The 8,667-nt window shown below is 50.5% G+C and overlaps 1 long non-coding RNA gene across 1 annotated transcript; it reads left to right on the top strand.

Annotated features, from left to right (window-relative positions):
- Positions 1-2,458: 2,458 nt before the first annotated feature.
- LOC125104629 (uncharacterized) lies at positions 2,459-8,052 on the top strand. Its single transcript, XR_007128669.1, has 3 exons — positions 2,459-2,636; positions 2,958-3,507; positions 3,972-8,052. It is a non-coding gene; the product is annotated as an uncharacterized LOC125104629 (long non-coding RNA).
- Positions 8,053-8,667: the final 615 nt, after the last annotated feature.

Genomic DNA, 8,667 nt, shown 5'->3' with positions numbered 1-8,667 from the left:
GAGAAACCCCGGAAGCTAAAACATCACCAACACCAAAAAAAATAAGAAAGAGATGTTCTCTCTGTTGGAGGGTGGATGGGTAGAAGTGGTTGCCCTTTCTTGGCCCAGAAACTGCTGGATTCTTTTACTGTCCACGAAACTATTAAAGTCTAATATTTTTGAAGCTGGGAGGAGGCATCTTGTCCAATGGTTCCCAGTTTAGAAACGGGATTTAAAGACAGACAGTCTTTCATCTTGCCGAGTTCAGGCTCTCTCCCTCCCGCGCCTCCCCATACCTGCAGCCTGAGTGACGTCGATCAAGGTTGCCCAGTAAAGGACCGAGGGCCAAATGTGGCTCCCAGGGTCGCCTTGCTTGACTGGCACAGTATTTTAATTTTTAAAATTTGAATGTTTTAGGATGCATCATTTATTGTTCAGTTTGGCAAAGGCCTTGCCATTCTCTGTCATCCTATGACGGGCCTGATTCCTACGCTCAGGCTACTTCCATGGCCTCTGCAGGGATGCGGTTTAGGACACTAGGCATAAAAGTAAAACGAACTTGGAATTCAAGTCAGGATGCTCTGTCTTCATTCTTTCCCTCACCCCCTAGCTTCTTACCTCTACAGTTTTGTTAGAAGCATCCAGTGAGCTAAAAGATGGAGAAACGCTTTTCATAAACTTCAAAGTATGGTGTGCTTCTGTGAGCCAACGCAACAATGAGTTCAGTGCCACGAAAATCCCATCTGCTTTCTCTCGTCTTCCTCGAGGCACCTTGGCATGGGATTTCCCGTTAAACTTCCTTTGTTAGGCAACACGGTAAATCAGAGGGTCGAGGCATTGCATTTCTTTTCAAGTCTGTTTCCTGAAGGAAAAATTGTGCAAAAGTAGGAGGGCCAGCAGACTCCTGCAAACACCTACAAAGCGGTTCCTATCCCCGAGAAAGACACTGGTCATACATAGTACTTCATAGTGACCCACAGCAAGCCTCTAGGACTCTAGAGTACAAGTGCTGTATATTCTTCTTACTTCTGGTTATGGCCTGAATCTTGTTCCTTACCTACTTTCTCAGCTTCCTCTCTCCTTCTCCTCCCCCTCCCTTCCCCTTCTTCCTCTTCTTCCTCTACCTCCTCCTCCTCCTCCTTCTTTCACCTCTTCTTCTCCTCCTTCTCCCATGGTTGAAGGACATGTTCTACACATGCAGATTCAACAAAATAAGCTTATGGCTGTTCTTATGTTTGTACACATCAGTCTGCCCACAGTTATATCTTAATAAATCTCAGCTACTTCCGATGTGTCAAACTGACATCTTGTGGATCTTTATAAATTACCCGAAAGTCCTTGTGGAACAAAAGAAAATACAATTGATGAGTATGTGTGCGGTTGATCTACATGAACTTGCTGTTTCCATAGATCAAACAGTGGCTTACAAAATCATTTTCACCTGGTTAGACCTGATACTTAGAGGACTTCTCTCCATGCCCTGTAGGTCTGTAACCGCTCCACGATCCTAGCCCCTGAGGACGTACAGCTGCGGCAGAAAGACTGCAGAGCAGAGAGGCAGGCGGCCTGGATTAGGAAGGCAGTCCTGCTGCTAGGTGGCTGTGTGACTCCCCCAAGCGTCGTTTTGCCACACGCATAGAAGAACTCCAACCCCGCCTACCAAGACTGCTGTAAGGCACAAACGGAGGCCACATAGGAACACTGTACAAAGTCCTGTGAATACCTAAGAAATTATTATCCTGACTTAAACTCATCCAGGATCCTCCCTCTGAGCCCGGCTCTGGGGTACCACTGCCATTCATCACCCACGCTTTCCCTCTTTCAGTCACCTGCGCCCCCTTTCCGGCCCCCACCCCCCAACCGCAGTCCACAGTTTGCAGAGATTTCCCCCTGGTACACGATCTCTTTGACCATCTTGCCCTGCACTTTTGCAAAGGAAGCATCATTACCCTAATTTTCCAGACACAGAGCTCTGCGTTCAGACAGGTTGGGAGATTGTGCCCAAGCGCACAGGTTCCTAAATGGCCCAGCTTTGATTCAAACTCTGCCCCCCTGAACCCAAGTGCAGAGCTTTCGGGGGGACTTGAGCCGGCTCAGGCACACCTACCACTGCTGCAGCCCGGCGGGGTGGACAGGAGTGGTACACCACGGCCGGCAATAGGGACCTGCACGGGTGACCGAGCCCCTCCGTCCCTAGCACAGGGATAACAGCACCCAGGCTCTCTGAGTGCGTAACGACCGCAGAACCGAGGGGAGCGCTCAGCACCCGGCCTGGCGCAGGCGGGCGCTCAGTAAGTGTAGGTTTTGGAGGAGTCTGGGCCGCCTTTCAAAATCCAGGAGGCCACGCGTTTGGCGGTCGCGCTCACGGAAGCGGGGGGATGTTTATACTCCGCCTCTTCCTTCCGCAGTCACGGGAAGCAGTTCGAGGCGGACCAGAAGCAGAGCTCCACGTCCGCGTTTGCGACCCAGGAGGCCTCTCTCCGGGCAAGGGAGGCGGCGATGCGCGGCGGCCCAGGCCGGGAGCGCGCGGTGCGCGGGGCCGGGTTCGGAGCCCGGCGCTGTCCGAGGTGCTGGACGCCGGCGGCGCGCGCTCCGGCCGCCGCGGTCCCCGGGCATCTTCCCGAAGACCGAGCGCGGCGTCAGGGACAACCCGCGCGGTAAGTGCTTCTCCGTCATTGCTCTGAAATGCTCACGTTCGAACTCTTTACAGTTTCTCGAACATTTTCAGGATCACAACCTCTCACCTCCCGATCCTCCTACGTTTCTGCAAAACTGTAGGCTTTGCTCCCTTTTCGGTCCCTGCAGAAATTCAGACGCCTATCACCCCGCCCCGCTCCACTCCGCAACCATTTCCTACAAAAATCCAGGCCCCTACGCATCTCACCCCCACGCGTCAATGCAAAAATGAAAAAATGTAAATCCATCTTCCACACCCTTCTCCCACAATTTCCTGTGATAAAAGCAGACTTTCCTTCCAGCCTCCCACTCCTGCCTCGGCTAAACGCGTGGACTTACTTCTTGGGAGCTCAAGATCCCTCCCACCGGGTGGACCAGGGCAGACCCCTGCAGTGCGCTTACCTGGTGAGGACGCTCACCAAACGAGGCCACCTGAGTGCGGGCCACCGGTAGGGTCATGGCTCCAAAAGCAAGGTCCGGGGGTGCCTGGCACTCCCGCCCTCCGCTTCGGGCTGGCTACCAAGGGGGCACTTCCAGGCTGAACCGCGCCCGAGCGCTGGGATTAGCCCGGGCCTCGCCGGTCCAGTTGAGTGACTTGCCCAGAACTTCGTCAAGGTTCATAAATAAGACCCCTGCGTCAGTGGCTTCTGAGCACCCCCTTGCTCCTCCAAGTTCAAGTGAGAACAAGGGAGTTCTTCTTTAAGGGAAGGAAGCGTGGAAGATGAGAACTGCGCCCAGTTCTCTCCTGCAGGTCTCCTGCGCTCCGTCCCGGCCCCGCGGCTGGCTGGCGAGCGCCGTTGCCCGCCCGCGCCCGGAGCGCGTCTCCAGCCGCGACGCCGGCGGGCTGTGTGGGTGTGTGTGCCGGGGAGGAGCGAGCACCGCCGGGGCAGCGGGGGCGGGGAGAGGCGCCCGCCGCCCCGCCCGCACCCCAGAGCCGCGGTCAGACTGGCCAGACCGCCTCGCGGGAGTCGGCTGGGGGCTCCGGGGATCGGGAGAAGGGCGGCGCGCTCCGCGAACCTGACGCCGCACGTGCGGCACCGGGTAGGGATTTGAACTCGGGTCTCCTTTGCTCTGCACGCGGCTCTGCCTTCCTCGGGTTTCCTCTGTCAAACGCCCTCGGATCCAGAATGTCCGTCCACAGCGTGGGAGGGAGAGGAAGGGAAGAGGGGGGCGACTGTGGCAGGAAGACTCCAGGGGTGTGGAGGGGTGGGATCCGGTTATGGGGTTTCCATCCCGGCCCCTTCCGCGCACCTCCTCCTTATTCCCAGGACTTCCCGAGCAGCCCGCCGCCAACCGCTCTGTTTTCTTTGTAACAGGTGACTCCTGCTTGCTGGGTACCCGCAAAGCTCAAGGCTTCAGTCCGCAAAGAAAGTGCCGCCCCCGCCCCAGGCTGGGACCTCCCACCTCCAGCCCAGGAGGAGCCCCGCCTTTCCCAACCACAGTCCTGCGGGACGGACTGCCAAGGTAAACACGCACACGCACGTTCCATTTTTCCTTAGAAAAAGGTCGCACCGCTTGGGTCGGTTTTAATCATTTACGTTTTCCTAGAAAATTGTCCATCTCATTTACAATTTCAAATTCACAGGCACAGAGTTACTATTCGCTTTACCTTATAATTTTCAACGCCTCTGAATCTCTTCAAGGTCCCCTTTTCATCCCTGACTTTGCTGCGCGGCCCCCCCCCCATTATTTTGGTGTTTATGGGTGCCCTTACTTTGTTGTGGTTGAGTTATATGATCTACAATTTCCGTTCTGTGGCCTAGTCAATGACTAATTTAAATGCAGAAACCATTTTTCCTCACACTCAGTGGAAGAAAAAAAATGAGCATTCTGTGTTTTTGCATACAAACATAAAAATACACTGTGAATTTTGCAGAATTACCCTCCACATCTTTACTAGTCTATGTTGGTTTGGAGCAGAGTCTGAAGTCAGACTGCATGGATTTATTCTTTTTTAAGATTTTATTTATTTATTTGAGAAACTGAGAGGGAGAGAGAGAGCACAAGCAGGGGGGAGCAGCAGGGGAGCCGAGAAGCAGAGGGCCCCGGGATCACGGCCTGAGCCAAAGGCAGGCTCTGAACCGACTGAGCCCCCCTGCTGCCCCAGACTACGTGGATTTGAATCCCAGCTCAACCATTTACCAGCTGTGGATCACTGGTGAGTCACTAACTGGTCTGTGCCTCAGCTTCCCTCTCCATAAAATCTGTTAACGCCAGTGTCTGCTGCACGCGGCAGCTACATTTACGCTGAGCCCCGTGTACCTGCAAGCTGTTCCACCGCTCTGTTGCGTGTCAACCAGGATCCACGTCATGGGACCAGAGACGCGCACAGCTGAGTTAACACATGGGCAGTATTTAGCGTGGTGTATGGTGAGGACTAAACATTATACATGTCTTCGCTCTGTCACCCGACCTGTTAATATTCACAGTAAACTGTTGAAGTGTTTCAGGACGTTTGGATTCATTTATTCAAGAAAAACGTATTGGGTTTGGGCTATGTGACCAGATCTGCGTTTTTCTGACTGCGCTAATCAGCTGTGAACAGGGGAGACCAGTTCTCTGCTTTATTGGAGAGACCTTCTCAAAATCCGGACCTGTCAGCATCTCTTGGGGGTATTTTAACGTGTGTGTAGGAGCCAGTGTTCTGCTGTTCCACGACCCCATTTCACGCAGGAGAACACGAGGTAAATGTGTTGCACCCTCTTCCAAACCCACCTTCTGGCGGAATCTCCGTCACTTCCCCGGAGTTGCACCCTATATGCCCGACCCACTTGGTTCATAACGATAATCATAATTTTCAAAAATAATCATCGCTGATAGTAGCAATTAACAGCTTCGAATCGCTGCTGTCGTCAGTACCTTCCCGCCAGAGAGGTCTAGGGACACACATGCAGCTGGACAAGTGGGATCTACTACTTGTCACGGCTGGGGAGGAAGTGCACCGTGGGAAATGCCGGGCCTCTCGCAAGCAGGTGTCAGAGAGAATGTGTTACAGAATTAAGACTTCAGCTGGGAGTTTGGGGAGAGGGTTCGGTCCACTCTGAGCAGAGGAGAATCATGCCGGATGGTATTCTAACATCACAAGGACAGTTATGAAGTGACCTCTGGTTCCCTCTTCTCACGCACTCTGATTTTAGAGATAATTGACGTAGAACGTATTTGTTTCCGGCGTACAACGTAGCGATTTGATATTCGTGCATCCTCATTGCAGAACGCCTGCCACAGTAAGTCTGGTTCACCCACCACCGTACACGGTTAGTTTGTTTTCCTGTGATGACAACTTTTAAGATGAGCGACTTCCAGACATCCAACAGAGAACCTATTCTCAATCGTAGTCCCCATGCGATACATTACGACTCCATGACTTATGTATCTTATCACGGGGAGTTTGTACTGTGTGTGCCCTTCCCCCATTTTGCCCGCCTCTCCCTCCCACCTCTGGTGGTCAGCAGTCTCAGTGCGCATTCTCTCCTCAGCCAGGAGGGGATAGTGTCTGTCTCCCACTCCTGAGCACTTTCCCTGCACAGACCATATTTCCAGTCAGTCACTGTCTAGAGGGAAGACAGACTCAGCGGTCACTACCGAACCGCTGAGTTAGAGCTCTTAGCAAGGGGCCGGAAGTCATCGGCCGCATGGTCTCTACACGGACTGGGAGGCTACGTTCAGGAACCACGGGGGGCTCTCCCAAGATCGCGTAGCAATCCATCCCACGGCTGCCAGGCCTCTCGGGGTCAGCATTGTGAGATTCGATGTGCTCCAGACTATGATACACTTTTAATAACGTTTACTAGATTGTCATTACAAGTGTGTTACAGGTATCGTCTAGAAAATACAGATAAGATGTGGACGTGCTCTTCCCATCCTTTTGTCCCACTTCTTAATGTTAAGTAATGGTTTCTTTCGTGGTTTTACTGCACATTTAAATCAGAGGCGCTTTTTGCTGTAAGTATCAGAAAACCCATCTTGGGGCACCTGAGTGGCTCAGTGGGTTAAAGCCTCTGCCTTCGGCTCAGGCCATGATCCCAGGGTGCTGGGATTGAGCCCCACATTGGGCTCCCTGCTCAGCGGGGAGCCTGCTTCCTCCTCTCCGTCTGCCCCAGCTCATGATCTCTTACTGTTTGTCAAATAAATAAATAAAATCTTAAAAGAAAGAAAGAAAGAAAACCCATCTTAAACAAACAGGGGCTGATCTTCTTACATTAGAGGATATCTGAAGGCGGGCCATTGCTGATGACAGATCAGAGACTCAACCCTTCCAGGACCAGCAGTGAAGCTTGTGGCATTTCCCTGGAGTTTTCCAGAAGGCTGCCATCCACTTGAGCCATAACATCCACTCCCTAGACAGATGACGAGGAAGGAGGAGAGCCAGTCACATCTGTCCCTTTCATCGGGAGGGCAGACCAGTCCCAACAGTGCATCACACAGCCAAAGTCTGTAAGGAAGGGGACCTGTGTGGGGACTGCTGGGAGAATGAAAAGCCAGATTGCTGCTATTGGCTCAAGACCAAGAAGTGATTCCTTCCCTTGGTCTGGTCCAGTGCACTCCAGATTAGATGGAATTCTGTTAGCAAGAAAACACGCAGGAAATGAGTGATGTGAGTGTCACAGTGTTTGTGAATGAACACTTGGGAAATGCAGAGGAGCAAGAGAAAGAGGCTGTTGGTAATGTTTATAATATATCAGTGTAATTTATAGAACTAAAACTGAAGCATAGAGCACATTGTATTGGTCTTTCACTGCTTTCCTTTTTCCTTAAAAAAATCAGCCATAAATCTATCGAGTTAGATATTTTTTTGTTCTGTGATTTATTTCCACATCTTTGCACCCGATTCCTCAGCTTAATTGTTGATGGCGGCAGTATATTCTAGGGCAAGTGCAAGCCAGTTCTCTGTTGAAGATGTGAAGATTTCACACGGCCCATCCCCACTGTAAATCACACCACAGCGAAGGTCCTTCCATTAATCTTCACATTTCAGAATTATGTCCTTAGAGCAAAATATTTGAGGTTTTCAAATAGAAGGTAGGCAAAATCTTACCATTTTATACACATTTCAAATGTATCCCCTGTGAAGATTGAACCAGTTTTCATTACCCCTTGCTCGTAGTTAAGCCCGTCGTCAACCACAGGAGATCTCATCATTAAAAAAATGTGCCAGTACGGTAATTAAAAATGGTTCAGGTCATTGTTTTCATTTGTATTTCTTCTATTACTAGTCAGGTTGAGTCTTTTTTTGAATGTTTATTGCCTACTTTTCTGTAAATTACTCACTTGTATCTCCTAAATTTTCTCTTGGTGTTGATGATTCACACTTGAGTAGGAAATGGACATAAAGTAGATTAAGGTTGTTCATTATCTCCCAGAGATGATCACTGCTACTCATCAGTCATGGGGGTTGCGCATTCCTCTCTCCCTGTCTCTCCATCTCTCTGTCTCTCTCTTTCTCTTTCTCTGTCTCTCCATCTCTCTGTCTCTGTCTGTCTCTGTCTCTGTCTGTCTCTTTGTCTCTCTTTCTCTGTCTCTCTGTCTCTATCTTTGTCTCTCTCTGTCTCTCTTTGTCTCTCAGTCTCTGTCTCTTTCTCTGTCTCTGTCTCTCTGTCTCTGTTCTCTGTCTCTCTCTCTGCCTCTCTCTATCTCTCTGTCTCTCTCTCTCTCATGTCTCACAGCTACCTACTTACGTATCTTGTGATTATTTCCCTTTGGATAAATAGCCAAAAGTCAGATTTCTGAATTCATAGATAACAAAAATGTTTAGGTTTCAAATAATAATGGTCAAATTGTTCCCTGAAATGTGGTACTAATGTATCAAATTCATGATACCCCCTCATGAACCCTACAGTAATACTATTTCTTTTTTAAATATTTGTCAGTTGGAGAGGCAAGCTTGTAGGTTTTCTCTGTGATCATATATATCCTCCTTGGGAATTCCCAGTGTTGGCTCTCTGGGGCCTCTTTTCTTTTTGTTCTTAGTAAGACCTGATCAGGGCTGATCTGGTTCCTTGATTTTCTTCCATG

Source organism: Lutra lutra, chromosome 7 (genome assembly GCF_902655055.1).
Source record: "Lutra lutra chromosome 7, mLutLut1.2, whole genome shotgun sequence".
Classification (NCBI taxonomy): Eukaryota; Metazoa; Chordata; class Mammalia; order Carnivora; family Mustelidae; genus Lutra; species Lutra lutra.
The sequence above is the reverse complement of the archived record's forward strand: the minus strand, read 5'-3'. Positions and strand labels throughout refer to the sequence as shown.